Here is an 18,775-nt window from a genome sequence, read left to right on the forward strand (position 1 = left end):
CCTGGAGGTTTGTTTTTCTCCATCTGCGCTCAGCTTTCCTACACTCTCTTTTTTCATTTTTCACCAGTGTGGAGTTTCTCCATGGAGACTTTTTCCTTCCAGAGATAACCTTCACCTTAATGGGAGCAATAGTGTCCATTACATTTAACATGTTAGCATTGAAGCTATTGACGAGCTCATTGACTGACCCTCTGGACAGGTCAGGTGTTAATGGGAAGACCTGGTTAAAAATTGCACTACTGTGTTCAGTTATACACCGTTTTGTGATCACTGTTGTTGATATATTTGTGTGGGCTGAGATTTTACTTTCAAAGAAAACACAGTAATGATCAGACAGGCCCACATCAGACACAGTAACCTTTGAAATGCTCAGGCCTTTGGAGATCAGTAGGTCAAGAGTGTGTCCTCTATTATGTGTGGCCTCTGTTACATGCTGAGTCAGCCCAAAGTTGCCCAGTGTTACTCAGGTCTTTAGTCCCTTTGTCCTGAGGGTTGTCCACATGGATGTTAAAATCCCCAGCAATAATTACACAGTCAAAATCAACACAGATCACAGACAGCAGTTCACTGAGGTCATTAAAAAAGTCTGTGCAGTATTTGGGAGGCCTGTAAACATTAAGAAACACAACTTTGGATGGGGCCTTCAGCTGTAAAGCCACATATTCAAAAGACTGAAAACTTCCAGGAGATAGCTGCTTACATTGAAATGATTCATTAAATAAGACAGCAACCCCTCCTCCTCTCCTGCTCGCCCTGGCCTCACTGATAAAACTGTAGTTAGGAGGGGTCGTCTCGATGAGAACAGCTCCACTGTTACTTTGGTCCAACCAAGTTTCAGTTAAAAACATAAAATCAAGGCTGTGCTCAGTGATTAAATCATTAATTAAAAATGTTTTCCCAGCTAAAGATCTAACGTTTAATAAAGCCAACTTAAGTGTTTTAGAGGTATTACTTGTCCCCTCGTGTTTGGGAGCAGTCTGTGGCACACAAGGTATGTTTACTATGTTTAAAGATCTTTTAGAGTGCACCTCTCTGTGTTTTGACCAGGCCACATGTCTCCTTCTGTCACCTAAAAGTACAGAGATTTTAAAACCTTCTAGTAAACAGGGTCCCAGCTTCTCCTGGGAAAAGTCACCACTGCCATAATCCTCATAGCCCGGACCCTAAACACATCACACATCAGACTGCGGAGACAGAGCGTGAAGGTGGTAAAGAGGAACTAAGGGGGGCGAGGCTGGGCAATGTGACTTCGATTGCTCTGTTGAGGGTGGGGCTCGATGGCGAACCTTTGGCCGCTCTGGTGGGGGGTTTATGGGGGACAAAAAGGGATTGGGACGGGGGGTAGATCTGAGCCCAGCATTGACCCGCTCCATCATCTCCTCAGTGAATTTCAGGTGTGGGGGGGAGGGAGAAAGGGAGGGGGAGGAGGGTGATGGCCTGTCAGGGGTTTGGGGGACTGGGGAAGGTCGTGGTCCCTTGTCCTGGTCGTTGGTGTTGTTGAGAGAGTTGGAGGCAAATAGGGACCCCTTTTCTTGCCTTTCTGAGGCTCTTCCCGGGTGGGGGCAAATGGAGCTCCTCCTCAAGGTTTCTGCTGGGCTTTGTCTGTTCTTGGAGTACTGTTTGTTCCTCTTTATGAGATAACTCCTCGTTTATCTCAGCCTTGGCACCAAGCACAGATGGATAACGTATGGAATAAAACAAGTTGGAGGTTTAATAAACTTAAACCTACACCATACTCCCTATTCTGGTATTTTAAAGAGTACTTAGCGTAAATATTAAGCAACCTAACTAATAGGGTTCCAACTCCCAGCAACAACAAAAATAAATAAATAAAAAATAGGTAACCACCCCTCACGCGCCACCCCATGATGCTTAATCGACGTAATCAGCCTTAATTTGATGCAGTGTGAAAAAAAAATGCACAGAAATCAATTATTTTTCAAGAAATATTAAATAGATTCAACATCTTTCTTCAACAAAATTGCAGACTGCACAGATGGTACCTTCCCAAAGGAAAAAGTACTATAGCTTACTAGGGTATATATATTAGACTTAATAGTCACTATATACAGTAATTGACTTCTATTCATTTTACATCAAATTAAAACTTTGGGTGTCAGATAATTATTTATTAAAAGCTAGACATTTTAAATGAGAATAAGAAAGAAAAGTATGTCTTTGTGCCCCCTTTTCCCAGTTAATGCCCCCCTGGTTAAACTTTGCTAGATTCGCCCCTGCACAGTTACCAGCCGTCAGCTACATAGAAAAAGATCCTGGTGTAGAAAGTAATATTAAATAAATTGTAACAACAGCTTATCAAGCTTAAACGTGCTGCTGTTGTTCAGCCGCTGGTTTCCTCTTTCTGGTGCAAAGTGGGCCAAAAACAAACAAGAGAGACGGACTCGCGACAGAAAAGCCGATCAGCTGATCATTGAGCAGTTTCACGATTGAAGTAGCAGCCGGAGAGCGAGAGGCAGTCGCTTGTTAAGCTTAACTTGGGAAAGCTTTACAAACATTCAGAGATGGACTTACACACTTGCTTCACTTCTCTCGGGGATAACTTTGTCGGAGATGAAATGCCAGGTTGCTAGCGAAGCTCCACATGCTATCCAGACCACCGACGGTCCCGCATGCCACAGCCGCTCTATCACGTGATGCATACTGCTCCGACGTGCTAACGTTCTGAGGCGAGTTACGGCGTGTTGCAAGTTTTGTGAGGTGCTTTCGTGATATTTAATGGATCGGATTACATTTTTTTATTTTTCTCCGATATCCGATCCAGTAATTTAGGTCAGTATCGGACCGATACCGATACGTAATATCGGATCAGTCCATCTCTATTATAAATATGAATTTATTTTATTTTCAGTTGCTACAAATGGGACAGACATGACTGGGGGATAGGACAGGGAGAAAGAATGAAAGAAAGAGAGGGAGAGAAAGAAAACCAAAGGGGAGAAGAGACGGTGAGAAGGGGTGGAAGAAAGAAAAAAAAAAAACACAAACAAATAAAACACCTGGGTCACCTGTATGGAGGGAAAAAAACAGAAGAGAAAGCAAACAACAAAGAGCAATATAATAAAAAAACAGCACAATCACAATAAACTAGCTAGCCATAGATATCAATAGTTACTAAATAATAAACGATATTGTGCAGCACGCAAGATAAACAGCGCACAATGTGCTTTGAGGCAGCAGCCAAGAAAGCTGTAGTCCGCGTCTGTGAATATCCGTGTGTACACCTGTGTGCATACCTGTGTGGATCAGCATGCTTGCATTCCAAAGGTTTCTCCATGTAACGATCTGCTAGGGAGTGTGGGGAGCCACAGCCCTGTCCTCCAGGGTATGAAGCAGGTATGGAGGAGATCAAACCTCCAGACATCCAGAGGCTCCCAGAGCACAAGAGACCAAGGAAGACCAACAGAGGGGTAGCCGCGCCACTGTCCCAGTAAGAGCTGAGGAGAGTCCCAGATGAGGGCTCACTCAGCAGCCGCGGAGCAGAAGCCAGGGGGAGTTGCAGTGACGCGCCCGTGAGCTCCGCCGGCAGCCAGCCGTGCCTGAGTGACCGAGCCCCAGGCTGAGAGGCCGGGGGCACCCCACCTTCGAAGTGGCCCGAGCGAGCCCCAGGCTCCAGGCCCCGATAAGCGGCCGCCAAGGAGTGAGCCGGTGTGTACCCGGATGCCCACCCCCAAACACAAAGAACCACCAATGCACCGACACCTGAGGGAGTCCACCACCGGCAGGGGAAATGGTGGTGGTGGAGATAGGCCTCCAAACCTTGGAGGGCCTGAGATGTCCCCAGAGATGTGGCGTCTGATACCCAACCTGACATATAGACACAGACATACAGGAACACACAGACACAAACATCCATTCCCACCCTCATGCTCTCATATGCACTTACTCCACACTCAACCAATGTGGTTGGGACATAAAGAGACGCTGTACACACTCCCCAAGCGTACTCTACGAACCAGGTCTAGGTACCCTTGCCCCTGGAGGGGGGAACTGCACCCAGACCCAGGTGGTGTTACCCTTTTCCCTGTGGTGGGGAGAGGCAGACCGCCCCGACTCCGCAGCAGCAGGGAGGCCCCACACTCCAGACTGCAGTCGGACGGCCAACTCCTCCTAGCCCCCCCGCTCCAGCAGGCCGCAGAGAATGGGGGTGAGAGAAGACTCCAAGCCTCCCTCCACCCGCATCTTTGTAGTGTTGATGCATGTGTGTTCTAAGGTGCATTTAAAACCCAGGAGGGCATGGAGCTACCTGCCAGAGAGCAGCAGGTAAGCGCATAGTCCCTCCTGCTAGCCCTCAATGTCGCACGTGTATTTAAAATTGAGAGGTGGGCAACGACGCCAGGGGTGAGGTGTACAACCCTGATGGTAATTTAGACTCCGTGTATCGTGCCCACCCCCAAGATCCTATATGTATGTGTAATGAGAGTGTGAGTAATGTGAATGTCTAAGTTGTGGGATAAAATTGAGGCAGAGGCAGCCAGAAGGGGACAGAGGGGTGGGGGGTAGCCTCCTCTGCACCCTGGTGACATACCCCTACTCCAAGGCCCTGCATGTGTGGGTGGTTGTGGTGGAGCGGGAAGAGGGAGGCAGCTGGAGATGGGGAGCGAAGGAAGGGAGGGGCAGGTGACCCCTCCCCGGGGCCAGCTCCCCCGCTGACCCCAGTAGGCACTCCCATACTCCGCGACCCGCCAGGGAAAGGGGGCCCAGGCCCATCCAGACCGGGACCCAGCGCAGCAGCGCCCCCCAGCCCCGGGACAGTCCACCCAACCCCACCACAGAGAAAACTGCACCCACCCCACCATCCACTCATCTTCCAGACTACATGAGACAATAGACACCCAGGCTGAGATCTTCCTCCACCTCTCCTGTATCTCCCCCTCCTGCAGAGAGTTCCTGAGGAGAGGAAAGCTCCTGCAAGGTGTGACAATCTCCCCCACCAGTTGAAGAGCCCCCCAGGTGGCTCGACGCACCGGCGGCACCCTGCGCCAGGGATGGGCCCCCATGCACCCACCCGCCCTCAACCCCGGCAACACACCAACCAGGATCCAAGGCCCCGAGGCCCGGCCAGGGCCCCAGCCCAGAGACGGAGCGCCCCCAGAACCTCACGCCCATCCCGGACCCACCCAGGGGCAGCCAGGCTACCAGGTCAGTAACCCACGTCCGTCAGCAAAGACCCTCCCTTAGCCCCGCTGCACGCAGCCACGAGGAAACAGTCACCTGAGAGCCAGAAGAGCCCCCAACCGGACATGACCGCTACCCCGGGTTGAGCCCCGCAAGGAAGATGCCTCCGGGGAACCCCCCGACGCCCTAAGCCTGTCCCTGCCCCCACACCAATCACAACAGTGAAGGCGGGACCAAACTATGACCCCCCACCCCCCCCCCCACCCCCACTAGGTGATGGAGCTGATCAAAGGAGCCCAGAGCAATTGATCTGATGTGGTGGCCGAGGCTGTATCAAGACTAATGTAATCTAATAGATAATTTCTATATTGGTTAGAATTAAGATTGTTTTTATTTTTCCAGTTCATGAGGACAGTTTTCTTGGCTATGCATAGGGCAGTGAAAACCATATGGGCAATATTCTTTTCTGAAGTGACATTATCTAAGCTGCCCAACAAACACACTAAGGGGGAAGTTGGAATGTTACATTTCAGACATTTTGATAAGTCTTCACATATCTCGCGCCAAAACTTCTGCACTGGTGGACAGAACCAAAGAGCGTGAATGTAATTGTCTGGTGTATTGCCTTGACAGTGTGAGCAGTTGTTGGAAGATGTAAAGCCTATCTTGAACATCCGATGACCTGTATACTGCACTCTATGTAGTATTTTGTATTGTATTAATTGCAGACTGGGATTTTTAATCAATTTAAAGGTTTTTGAGCATACCTGAGACCAGAAGTTTTGGTCTAAACTGACTGATAAATCTGCTTCCCACTTTGCAATAGGAAGTGATATTGATTCATCTAATTTAGAAAGTGTTCTGTATATTTTAGATAATAATTTGGGGGATTTAAGAGTAAGGAAATGTGCCGCACTTGGTGGTGTTTGTAATTCAACTTGACTGAGGTTAAATTTCTTTTTTATTATGGATTTAATTTGTTGATATTCTAAAAATCTTTTCTTGTTGATCCCATATTGTGCAACTAGTCTGTCAAATGGAATAAATTCTGTTCCCTCTAATGTATGTTCTAAGTGTTTAATTCCTTTACAACTCCATTCTGGGAAATTAATCATATTATTGTTTTGTAATATGTCAGGGTTATTCCAGATAGGTGTACGTTTGCATGGGATTAATGAAGACTTCGTTATTTTTAGAAACTCCCACCATGCTGTCAGAGAGAAGCTGATGTTGATACTTTTAAAGCATTCATGTCTTTTGATGTTTGAGCTAATAAATGGTAGGTCTGAAATCTCTAGATCCTTGCATAGTGCCTGTTCAACATCTAGCCAGGGCTCATCTAAGAAGGTATGTTTTAACAATTCCGAGATGAACTGAAGCCTGTTGGCTAAGAAGTATTGGTGAAAATTAGGCAGTTCTAATCCTCCTCTATCCCTTTTTTTTGTAGCATTTTTAAGCTGATATGCGGGGGTTTATCTTTCCAAAGGAATTTGGAAATATATGAATCCAGAGATCTGAACCAATCTTGTGATGGTTTGTTAGGGATCATCAAAAATAAGTAATTTATTTTTGGCAAGATCATCATTTTTATAGTGGCGACCCTTCCCATGAGTGATATGGGTAAAGATTTCCATCTAGTCAGATCGCCTTCTACTTTCTTTAGAATTGGGATGTGGTTTAATTTAGTTAAGTCTGAAAGCTTAGGAGAAACATTAATACCTAAATATTTAATATTTCCGGATTGCAGTGGGGCAGAGGAAGTATTATGGAAGGAGCAGTTAATGGGGAGAACTGTAGATTTTGGCCAGTTAATTGAATAATCTGAAACTCTTGAAAACCAGTTTATTAGAGTAATTACCTCAGAGAGGTTGGTTTGTGTGTTTTGCAGAAAAAGCAACACATCATCCGCATAGAGACTGATTTTATGTTCTATGTTCTTACATTTTATGCCCTTAATTGTTGTAGCCTGTCTAAATGCTGCTGCTAGAGGTTCGATAAAAATTGCAAAAAGTGAAGGAGAGAGTGGGCATCCCTGTCTGGTGCCCCTCAGGAGACAGAAGCTGGAGGATGTCTGGTCATTTGTTCTGATACGAGCTGTTGGGGAATTGTATAATATTCTTATCCAGTTTATGAAAGAGTTTCCAAAACCAAATTTGTGTAAAGTTGCGAATAAAAATTTCCAGTTAACTCTGTCAAATGCTTTTTCTGCATCTAGAGATAATATTATGGTTTCGATGTTTTTATTGTATGAGTAGTCTATTAAATTAAGTAATCTACGAGTGTTTGTTGAGGAGTGCCGACCTTTTATGAAACCAGTTTGGTCAGGATGAATTAAGAGGGGGGTTATTTTCTCTAATCTCTTTGAGAGAGCTTTGCAGATTATTTTAAGGTCTACATTTAAAAGAGAAATTGGACGATAGCTTGAGGGAAATAAAGGGTCTTTGCCTGGTTTTAGCAGGAGACTAATGTTGGCAGAATTCATGTTTGGTGGTAGTCTGCCATTTTCCTCGATTTCCTGCAACATTCCGTGGAATACTGGTGCCAGAATTGTCCAGAATTCTTTGTAGAATTCTGCAGGGAAGCCGTCTGGACCTGGAGCCTTATTATTGGGCATACTTATCAGGGCTTCCTGGAATTCACTTGGCGTCAGTGGCGAATCCAGTTCCATTGCTTGACTGTCTAGTAATTTTGGAAGAGTAAAGTTGTCAAGAAACAGGTCAATTTCATTTTTAGATGGGTTTATTTGTGGTGAGTATAAAGTTTCATAGAAATCCCTAAAAATGTTGTTTATTCTTCCAGGGTCATATATTGTGTTCCCCGATAAATCTTTAGCAGCACATATAGTTGTTTTTTTCTTTCTTTATTTTTAACTGGTTAGCTAGAAATCGACCTGATTTGTTACTGTGTTCAAAATTCTGCAAGCGAAGTCTTTGTATAAGGAATTGTGTTTTTTTATTAATAGTTTCATTTAATTCTAGTTTTGTCTTGCGTATTTTGTTCAATGTTTCCTGATCTTGGTCGCACGCGTAGGCTTCTTCTAGTGATTTGATGGTTTTTTCTAATTCCTGAATATATTTGTTTTCTTCTTTCTTTTTGTGTGATGAGAAAGAAATTATTTTACCTCTCATCACAGCTTTCCCTGCTTCCCATAGAACAGAAGCAGATATTCCGGGAGTGTCATTAAAGTCTAAATATGAAGTCCATTCCTTTTTAAAATATTTAATAAAGTCTTCATCTTTAAGCAGTGATGTATTAAATCTCCAGTTTTTACTTGGCGTAGTATTATTCTTGTGCATTAGTGTTAAAGATACAGAAGCATGATCGCTGACAGCTATAGGATGAATCTCAGTGTCTGAAATGTCGCTCAGCAGTGAGCTGCTGACCAAAAAATAATCCAGACGAGAGTAAGAGTGATGAACATGCAAGAAAAAAGTATATTCCTTACTGTTGGGGGGAAGGGAGCGCCATGCATCGCGAAGGCCAAAGTCGCTCATATACTGTTTGATTATATTTGTGGATTGCCAATTGCGCTGAGTTCCTGTTGTGTTGAGCCTATCCATTTCTTCATTTAGTCCAAGGTTGAGGTCACCGCCAAGAATGAGTGCGCAATCGAGGTGTTCAGAGAGTGTACTAAAAAATCCGTGGAAGAATGAGGGTTCATCAACATTTGGACCATATATACTTACAATACATAGTTTTTTGTTCAATATTGATAGTTTAATAATTAGAAATCTACCCTCTGGATCTATAACTGTATCGAGTACTGTAAAATTAACATTTTTATGTATTAAAATTGCTACTCCCCGTTGTCTAGAATTATAACAGGCTGCAAACACGTTAGGAAACTCAGGTGTTTTAAGTTCGTTTAAACCTGTGACAGGTCTGTGAGTTTCTTGTAATAAAACAACATCTGCCTGTAGTTTTTTAAGCTGGTTAAATATCTTTAACCTCTTTCCTCTGGTGCCAGCTCCATTTACATTCCATGTGACAAACCTCAGCATGCCCATAATTGTGTGTGTATGTCTAATGATGTACGCTGGGTGTTTCGTTTAGACAGGTGGAGAGAATGTGGAAACATCCCTTGTTTGTAAATAGAAAGAGAGAGAGAGAGAAAAAAAAGTGTGGTGAGAGGCTCCATAAGTCTGACTATGTGTGTGAATATTCACTAATATGAACAAGCGTGGCTTGTGTTATGTGTCCTGCAAGTCTGTGCGTGCTGTGAGGCTGTTGTGAATGTGCTGCCGTTGAGCTGATGTGTTTGCGTGATCGTGGTGTGAAAATATGGAGAAATAGAGGGTGTTGTTTGTAGGTGAGTGGGGAAGTAGGTGAACACAGCAGTGAAAGACAAGAGAAAGAAAGAAACCACATGAACTGTGAGCGACAACAAAAAAAGGAAACGAAACAGAAACATTCCAATTAAAGTAATGACGGAGGGTGACGGTGTTATATCTGCTATGACATCCTACTGATATTACTAGCTTAAACTCATGTTAAAGGAGAGAGTGTGAATGAATAAGAAAAGAGTGTAGCGGGTTCTTATCTGGAATCAATCAATCAATCAAGCTTTTATTCGTCACATGCAGGTTGCCCTGCAGTGAAATGGGACCCCCCCCCCCCCCCCCCCCCCCGACCGTACATATATCAGAATCATAATCAGAATACTTTATTGATCCCTGGGGGAAATTATTTTTTGTTACAGTGCTCCATTTTAAACCAACATTAAGACAAGACAGACAATACACTAACTAAGAATAGTACAATATATACATATATATACATACATACATACATAAGTCACTCATAAATAAATAGTTGGAAAAGAAACGTGTAGTTGTAGCAGCAAACAGTGTGTTAAGTGGATGCGTTGTACAGGGAGATGGCCACAGGCAGGAATGATTTCCTGTGTCGTTCAGTGGTGCTTTTCGGTAATCTCAGTCTCTCACTGAACGAGCTCCTGTGACTGACCAGCCTGTCATGGAGTGGGTGGGAGGTGTTATCCAACATTTTCTTTATCTTGGACAGCATCCGCCTCTCCGACACCACCTTGAGGGAGTCCAGCTCCATCCCCACAACATTGCTGGCCTTACGGATTAGTTTATTAAGTCTGTTGGCATCTGCGACCCTCAGCCTGCTCCCCCAGCATGCAACAGCATAGAGGATCGCACTGGCCACAACAGACTCATAGAAAATCCTCAGCATTTTCTGGCAGATGTTGAAGGACCTCAGTCGCCTCAAAAAATAGAGACGACTCTGGCCCTTCCTGTAAAGTGCTGTGGTGTTTTTAGCCCAGTCCAGTTTATTGTCAATGTGTACTCCAAGGTATTTATAGTCCTCCACAATGTCAACACTGACCCCCTGAATTGAAACAGGGGTCAAGTGTTTCCTGGTCTTCCTGAAGTCCACGATCAGTTCCTTGGTCTTTGCCACGTTGAGCTGCAGATGATTCTGCTCACACCACGTGACAAAGGAGTCGACCACAGCCCGGTACTCTGTCTCATCATCCCTGCTGATGCATCCAACCACCGCAGAGTCATCAGAAAACTTCTGAAGATGGCAGGTCTCTGTGCAGTGGCTGAAGTCTGTGGTGTAGAGGGTGAAGAGGAAGGGGGAGAGGACAGTCCCCTGTGGTGCCCCTGTGTTGCTGATCACCTTGTCAGACACACACTGTGGGAGACGTACATATTGTGGTCTTCCTGTCAGGTAATCAACAATCCAGGACACCAGAGAAGCATCCACCTGCATCGCTGCTAACTTATCACCCAGGAGGGTCGGCCTGATGGTGTTGAAAGCACTGGAAAAGTCAAAAAACATGACCCTCACAGTGCTCGCCGGCTGGTCCAGATGGGTGTAGACACGATTGAGCAGGTAGATGATGGCGTCCTCAGTTCCGAGACGAGGCTGATAAGCGAACTGAAGGGGATCCAGGTGTGGTCTTACTATGGGTCGCAGCTGGTCCAGGATGAGCCTTTCCAGGGTCTTCATGATGTGGGAGGTCAATGCCACGGGCCTGTAATCCTGGGGGCCACTGGGACGTGGCGTCTTTGGTACAGGGACGAGGCATGATGTCTTCCACATCACCAGGACCCTCTGCAGACTCAGACTCAGCATAAACAGTTTATGAAAGACTCCACACAGCTGGGGGGCACAGGCCTTGAGGACAAGGGGACTCACTCCGTCTGGTCCAGCAGACTTGCCTGAGTGAAGTCTCCTCATTTGCATCTCAACCTGGTATTGAGTGAAGGTGATGGGTGGGGGAGGGGTGTCAGGACTCTCACAGGAGGCAACATGTGAAGAGAGAGGCTGGCACAGTGGTGTGGCTCTGGATTCCAGGCTGACTGCAGGTGAGGTTGTGGGGGTGGGAGCAGACACTGTGGTGTCAAATCTATTGAAAAACAGATTCAACTCGTCGGCTCTATTCTCACCTCCCTCAGTTCCCCTGCTGTTGGTTGGCCTGAATCCAGTGATGGTCTTCATGCCCCTCCACACCTCTCTCATGCTGTTCTGCTGGAGTTTCCACTCCAGCTTCCTCCTGTAATTGTCCTTAGCCTCTCTGATCTTGTCCTTTAGTAACACCTGGATCTTCCTCACCTCCTCTTTGTTGCCCCCTCTGAAAGCCCTCTTCTTGTTGTTGAGGAGGGCTTTGATGTCCTTAGTCACCCACGGCTTGTTATTTGGGTAACAATGAACAGTCTGAGCTGGAACAATGGAGTCGGTGCAGAAAGTTATGTAGTCTGTGATACACTCAGTAAGCCCATTGATGTCCTCGGCGTGAGGCTCACAGAGTGTTTCCCAGTCGGTCACCTCGAAACAGCCCTGTAGTTCTGCTAAGGCCTCCTCTGACCACCTCCTGACAGTCCTGGTGGTCACAGGTTCCCTCCTCACAATTGGCACATAGCGGGGGGTGAGGTGAATCAGGTTATGATCTGACCTACCAAGTGGGGGGAGGGAGGAGGAGCTGTATGCATCCTTGACGTTAGCATACAGTAAGTCTAAAGTTTTCTCTCCCCTGGTGGGACAGTCCACATATTGTTTGAATGTTGGTAGTGTATTGTCCAGTGATACATGGTTGAAGTCACCCGAGATCACAATAAAGGCACTCGGGTGCTGAGTCTGTAGCCGAGCTATGGCAGAGTGGATAGTGTCACATGCAGCTGTGGGGTTAGCAGAGGGGGGAACATAGACAGCCACCAAGATGACGTGAGAGAATTCCCTGGGTAAATAATACGGCCTGAGTCCAACAGCACACAGTTCAGTGTCCGGGCAACAAATCCTTTCTTTGATTGTTATGTTGGCAGGGTTACACCACCGGTTGTTAACTAAAACAGCAAGCCCACCTCCTTTCCGCTTACCGCTAGCGATGCTGTCCCTGTCCGCCCGAACAGTGTGGAAGCCTTCCACGGAAGCATTCTCATCGGGAATGTCCTGGTGCATCCATGATTCGGTGAAACACATCAGGCTACACTCTCGGTATTCCCTCTGACTCCGTACCAGTGCTGAGAGCTCGTCGATTTTAATTGCCAACGATCGCACATTACCCATCACGATAGACGGCAGACACGGTTTAAACCTCCTCCTCGCTTCGAGCCTCCGCTGTCTCACCGTCACCTTTTTTCTTCTCTTCTGTCCTTGACCTCTGCATCCCCGATGTGTTTTCCTCCAAATTTCAGCTGGTACTTCTGCGGGCCTGGCCAGCGAGCCAGCCGGCATCAGGGCGATCAGCTGATCTCTGGAGTAAACAGTCCGTGCGTGTAGGAGATGTGCCGCGGTCCCGTTCCTTGATAAAAGTAACAGTTCCACGGCCACCAGAAGAACAAAAACTCTCTCAATCCACATGATTGAGTAAGAGATAGAAAACGGAGGAAAATACAAGTCAGAAAAAAAAAAGAATATGTAAGAAAAAAGAGCTAAACTAAGAGAAAAGCAGGAGCGACTGTAACAGGCTGCACGCTGGTTGGCGCATGCGCACTAATATAACACAAACATTACATGGGGAAACAGGTCGGAGATTGGTAGAATCAGAAAAACATTGAAATATACACTACAGTGGGGAAAGTACAAGAGGAAAAAAAGAGACCCCTACTCATGCTATGATTCCATGGTAGGACAGCATGAGAACAGGAAACAAAAAAACTCCTCTGCACAAAAAGCACATAAATGTCCACAGCACAACATTGTGAAGACATGACAAGCCACAGGGGTGGGAGGGGGGTGAGGGGTAATCCGAAGCGAACACAGCAGCCGCCCCGCACAGCGCTACCATTCCAGCGCGGCACGCAGACCCGCCGTGTTCCCTCGCAGGAAACAAGCATCGAAGGCGTTGGGAAGGGAGGGGGGATGAGTGCGTGCTTATCAGTGTAAATGTATGTGTGTGCGTGTCCAGAGTTCAGCTGAGACAGTGTCCTTCGGCCTATCAGGCTAAGTAAACAGTCCTCCAGCCGATCCAGGTGTCCTTCATGGGATGGGAAGAATAGTCATCACACAGTCGTTATCAGGGAGTTTTTTTTGGTGGGCTCCAGCCTTGGGCCTGAGCAGCTGGCGCCGTGGTGTCCAAATGTAGAATATTGTTGATTTCTCCTTTATGCGAGCAGCGAATTTAGCACTCTGACACTGGGGCCTCGATTTCCCGTTGGAGAGCCGCGAGCCTCCCCATGATGGTATCAAGCTTCTGTTCCGTGGTGTTCTCGTTCTTTTGGTTCTGAGACCCCACAGCTGCAGTGAACCGTTCTGCGATGTTATCCAACTTTCGCTCAAGGGTGTTATTGTGAGCAGGCCCCTCTCTGATGTATCCCATCATACGCTCAATGGTGTTAGTTTGAGTCTTCACGGCAGCTGTAAGCGTCTCCAAGGTGTTAACCATGCTGCGTTCGGTGTGGGAGGCCGCGCCTCGTCCCATCGCTTCAATTCCAGCGGTCAGCTTAGGGGGGGTTTGAACAGCTGATTCCGCTCTCTTATTTCTCCGATAAGTCAGGGCCAAGCCAGCTCCGATCAGCAAGAACCCTGTTATCATGGTTCCGAATAGGTAAATATCCTCAGCGTCCTCGATAGACAGTCCCGCCAGGCACAAGATCCTCCAGGTCTGCCACCCATCCATCGTGTATCCGGCAGGGAAAGTCCCTCCAGGGCACTCGGGCTCTCCCGAGCCCAGACTTCTCGTTGAGAAGAGGGTGTCAATAGCATTCAGAGACCAGTTGATCAAATCCATAATTCTCTGTTAGGTTTTAGAGAACGACAGTGAGAGACTATTCGAGGGAAAAATAGTGCACACGAGACAAGACAGGACACAAGAGGCTAAGCAGGGAAGATAAGGGGAAGGAGGAGAGGAGAAAAGTGCGACCGCCTTCACCGAGAGCCAAGAAAGAGAGTCAATATAACCACGGTGTGGTGCCGGGGTCGGTAGAGCTGTCCGTCCACGGCGATGACAGCACGGGAGCCTTTCTGGATGAAGCTACGTCGAACTGGGAACAGGACCTTGCATCGTTCCAGGATCTCTTTGGGGAACTGGTCGTTCACGCTGAAGTCCGTTCCTTTCAGCTCTCTGCCGCAACTCTTCACCTGTTCCTTCTGTTTGAATTGACCGAATTTGGCCACAATAGGCCGTGGTCTCCCGGTCCGCGACCTCACGCCCCCCAAGCGATGTACTCTATGGAAGTCGATGTTCTTTACGGTGTCCTCCGGCAGCTTCAGGTGGATTTTAATGAAGCTGTTCACCGTTGCCTCCGCGTCCTCTCCGGCAGATTCTGGAATACCAGAAAACACAAGACTATCTCTCATGCTACGGGCTTGTAGATCGATAACGGACTCTTTTATTTTTTTATTTTCAATGTTCAGCTGGGTCACGTTATCGGTGAGAGATTTGACCGACTCCCGTAGAGTGGTATTTTCAGCGGCAAGCGTTTCCACCTGCTGCTGGCTGAATTCCAGGGATTCTCTCAGAGATTTAAATTCCCGGTGTAAAATCTCCACCAGGGACAGCCTCGCATTGAAACTGGACAATCGCTTGTCGATTGACTCCAGGATGTCTACGATGTCTTTGCCGGCGGGCAATGTTGTACCGGGGGAGTCTGCCGGGCGACATCTCTTCGATGACGGCGTCTCAATTTTGGTCGGGGAGGATGCACTGAGGGCCTTCTTCATTACTAAATCTTGAAAACAGCGGTCGATGTAATCTTGGAGAGCGTCTAAACACCCCCCGTTGTCCTCCAGGGTGTTAGAGATGATAGAACAGATGTTGTTAGTTATATGACAATTGATTAGTATATTTGGTAATACTGAAGCTTGAAAAACCTTTGTTAAACTCTATGCTACCATTTGCTTCTTTTTTTTTTTCCGCCAATTCTCCGGCGTCTGACGTCACCTACAACATGGGTCGCTTACCTTACTCGTCACTTCCGTCACTTACTTTCCAAACGCCAGATCTGAATGAGGGTGGGGGAGGTTCAATTTGCCATGTTGCAAGGAGAGCTTAACTTCTGTCTCGCTAGCTTGCTCTGCACTCTTCATTCTGGCAATGCTGTCTGTGTTGAACGCTCAGTGGATCTGCGTTCGACAGTGCAGCCTAGGCGGAGTAGTCGAAAGCAGATTCACTGAGCGCTCAACACAGACAGCATTGTCAGACGGAAAGTTGATAAAATAAATTACAAATTTTGTATTGTTCGATACATATGCGTACGAACCAAAAGCACTGTATCGAACGGTTCAATATCGATGCGAGTATCATTGCACCCCTAGTATTTATATTGTTATCTTGTCATTTTAGCCTGACTGTTTGGAACAACTCTGCTCATTAAACTGTGTTAGCATGTTAGCAATTCTACTGCATGGAAAAGCAGCTCTGAGTGATTATTCAGATTTTCCTTTCAGTTATGATTTTAGTATTACTGTAGTATTATGGTGGTAGTATTGTAGTTATTGCAGCCCAGTAAACTGAGTGTGTTAACTGAAACAGTCAAATGTAGTTGGACGTCTGCAGAGATGCTCTTTATTTCAGGCGACGTTCAGGATACAAATGTTGAAGGACTGACTTACACTGTCTTTGTGTCTTTGTTTAGAAGCAGAGCGACACAGATGGATCCAGTTCTCAACCCTGTCATCACTGTGGTGGTGGGAAAGACTTTCATTGTGACCTCTGTGGAAAAACTTTCAATCAGCAAAAGACCCTAAAAGTACATCAACATAGACACACTGGAGACAAACTGAAATACTGCAAAGAATGTGGGAGAAGCTTCACCACACCAAGTGATTTAAAACGACATGAACTGATTCACAGTGGGGTTAAAAAGCACCTCTGTGATCAGTGTGGGTCATCCTTCACCACTGCAAGGGACCTTAAATCACACAAACGAGTCCACACAGGAGAGAAACCACACAAGTGCAGACACTGTGAGAGAAGCTTCTCACATTCAGGTAATCGTAACAGTCATGAACGTGCACACATGGAAGGAAACTACAGCTGTGACCAGTGTGACAAGAGCTTCAGGAATCTCAGTTCATACTCTGCACACAAACGATCCCACGTTACTAATAAACTGTTTCACTGTTACCAATGTTCCCAAACATTCACCTCATTGTCTGCTCTGTGCAAACATCAGTGCGATCACTCAGGGCTGAAATCACTCCCATCACTGGATCACAGTGAATCTGAAGACACAGAAAGATCCTCTGGTTTCTGTGTCAGACTCAAAAAGCTTGAGATCAGGCTCCACAGAGTTCAGATAGAATCATTTAAACTTGTGTTGAACTGAACTGGTTGCTGGGCTGAACTTCTACATAATACAGATCTACATGGGATCTTCTTTTGTTTTTTACTGAGTCAGTTTTGTCCTTTTTTCTCTGTCCTGGTTTTGCTCGTCTGTAAATGATTGAAACTCAGTCAAATAGTTCATTGTTCTCCAGCAAAACGTTTTGGAAACTCATGTTTAACCTTTAAAACTCTGACATGTTTTAGCACACAAGGCTTCATCGGGGAGTTCACTCATGATTGGACCATGAGAATAAAGGTTTTTAGTGGTTTTATTATAAAGGTTTTATTATTATATAACAATGTTAATAATAATATCAATAACATTGAGGCACATTGTGTGGAGGAGGTTCAGTCATATCCTGATCATCCAGACAGATTTGATGGTTTTTATCCTCACCTGCTGTGTAGAAATGGTCTGACTGGTCGCTGTTACTGGGAGGTCGAGTGGAGAGGAAGAGTTTATATATCAGTGAGTTACAGAAGCATCAGAAGGAAAGGAGGCAGAGACTGTGTGTTTGGAAACAATGATCAGTCCTGGAGTCTGAGCTGCTCTGATGATGGTCCTCGTTCTGTCAGGCACAATAACAGACTAACATCCATCTCCTCCTCCTCCTCCTCCGTCTCTAACAGAGCAGCAGTGTATGTGGACTGTCCTGCTGGCACTCTGTCCTTCTACAGAGTCTCCTCTGACACTCTGATCCACCTCCACACCTTCAACACCACATTCACTCAAACTCTTTATCCTGGGTTTATGGTCTGGTCTGGTTCCTCAGTGTCCCTGTGCTGAGTGGAGTGTAAAGAGTGTCTCCTGTTACAGAAACACTCTGACTGTTGAACAGATAGTTCAGTCTGTACATGTCTGTCTCTTTCACTCACAAACATGTTTTCAGATTCATGGATTCAATCAGTTGATGTTTGAAACTCTTCTAAATGATTCCTTGTAAACTTCTTCCTCTTCAGTCACAAACAAACAGGAAGTGATGTCACATGTGTTCCTGTCCACACAGCAGAATGAGTCTATTGCTGACAGTGATGTACAAACAGAGTGAGCATTTCTGAGGCCCAAAATAAACTGAGTAGTTCACTGAATGAACAATGGACTGTGAGCTCAGTTCCTTCATCATTAGTATGGATTATATATGTATATGTATTATATTAGTATCATATATATCAGGTGCTGCTGCTTTCAGTCATTGTGCAAATGTGCTGTTTGTAAGCTTGTAAAGCTGCAGTCAGCTGAGACTGAAGAAGTCACCTGATCAGTGAGCAAACGTTTCTGAAAACGTCCAGATGAACAGAATCAACCTTTTGGGATCAGCCAGCAATGCAGCATCATTGTTGTTCAGCTTCAGAGGTTTGCAGGAATGAACTGATGACCAGAAACAGCTGCAAAGTCCAAGAAAATACCAGCTGGAGTTCAGCTGCATTTGAAGAAGTCAAAGAAAAGTAAGGATGGCAAAGGGCGACGTTTTCTTCCAAAGAGCTGCAAACATGGTCGACGCCTCATTAGAAGAATCATCTGGACATTTGTGAGGAACTCTAACCAAGAAAGCAACGTCACACAGATCCAACAGACAGTTTCCATGACTGCAAGTGTTGAGTGGAAAAATGCTACATTGCATTATTGCATCCTCTCACCACAGGAGGCGCTGTTGGCACCACTGATTGCTGATCAGCTGTTCTCTGATGATCTGATTGATACTGTGAATAACGGGACTCACTGAACTCTGTGACACAGTGAAGATTACAGAGTTTAACTTCAACATCTGACTGACGTCACACAGACAGAAGGATGAACCAGTGAGGCACAGAACACAGTTACTGGAGATACTGGATCAGCTCCATGTGAACCTCTGATGGAGAAGCTGCTGAGCCAGAGAAACATCAGGACATGACAGC

At 46.0% G+C, this 18,775-nt stretch overlaps 1 long non-coding RNA gene across 1 annotated transcript in view; it reads left to right on the forward strand.

The window, feature by feature from the left end:
* The window catches only part of LOC143415985 (uncharacterized), a 33,116-nt gene extending 15,173 nt beyond the window's left edge, over nt 1–17,943 (forward strand). Inside the window, exon 3 of the long non-coding RNA XR_013096411.1 lies at nt 16,185–17,943. This is a non-coding gene — a long non-coding RNA (uncharacterized LOC143415985). The remainder of the gene's footprint in view (nt 1–16,184) is intronic.
* Nucleotides 17,944–18,775: the final 832 nt, after the last annotated feature.

The sequence above is a fragment of the Maylandia zebra genome, unplaced genomic scaffold (genome assembly GCF_041146795.1).
Source record: "Maylandia zebra isolate NMK-2024a unplaced genomic scaffold, Mzebra_GT3a scaffold11, whole genome shotgun sequence".
In the NCBI taxonomy this organism is placed as follows: domain Eukaryota; kingdom Metazoa; phylum Chordata; class Actinopteri; order Cichliformes; family Cichlidae; genus Maylandia; species Maylandia zebra.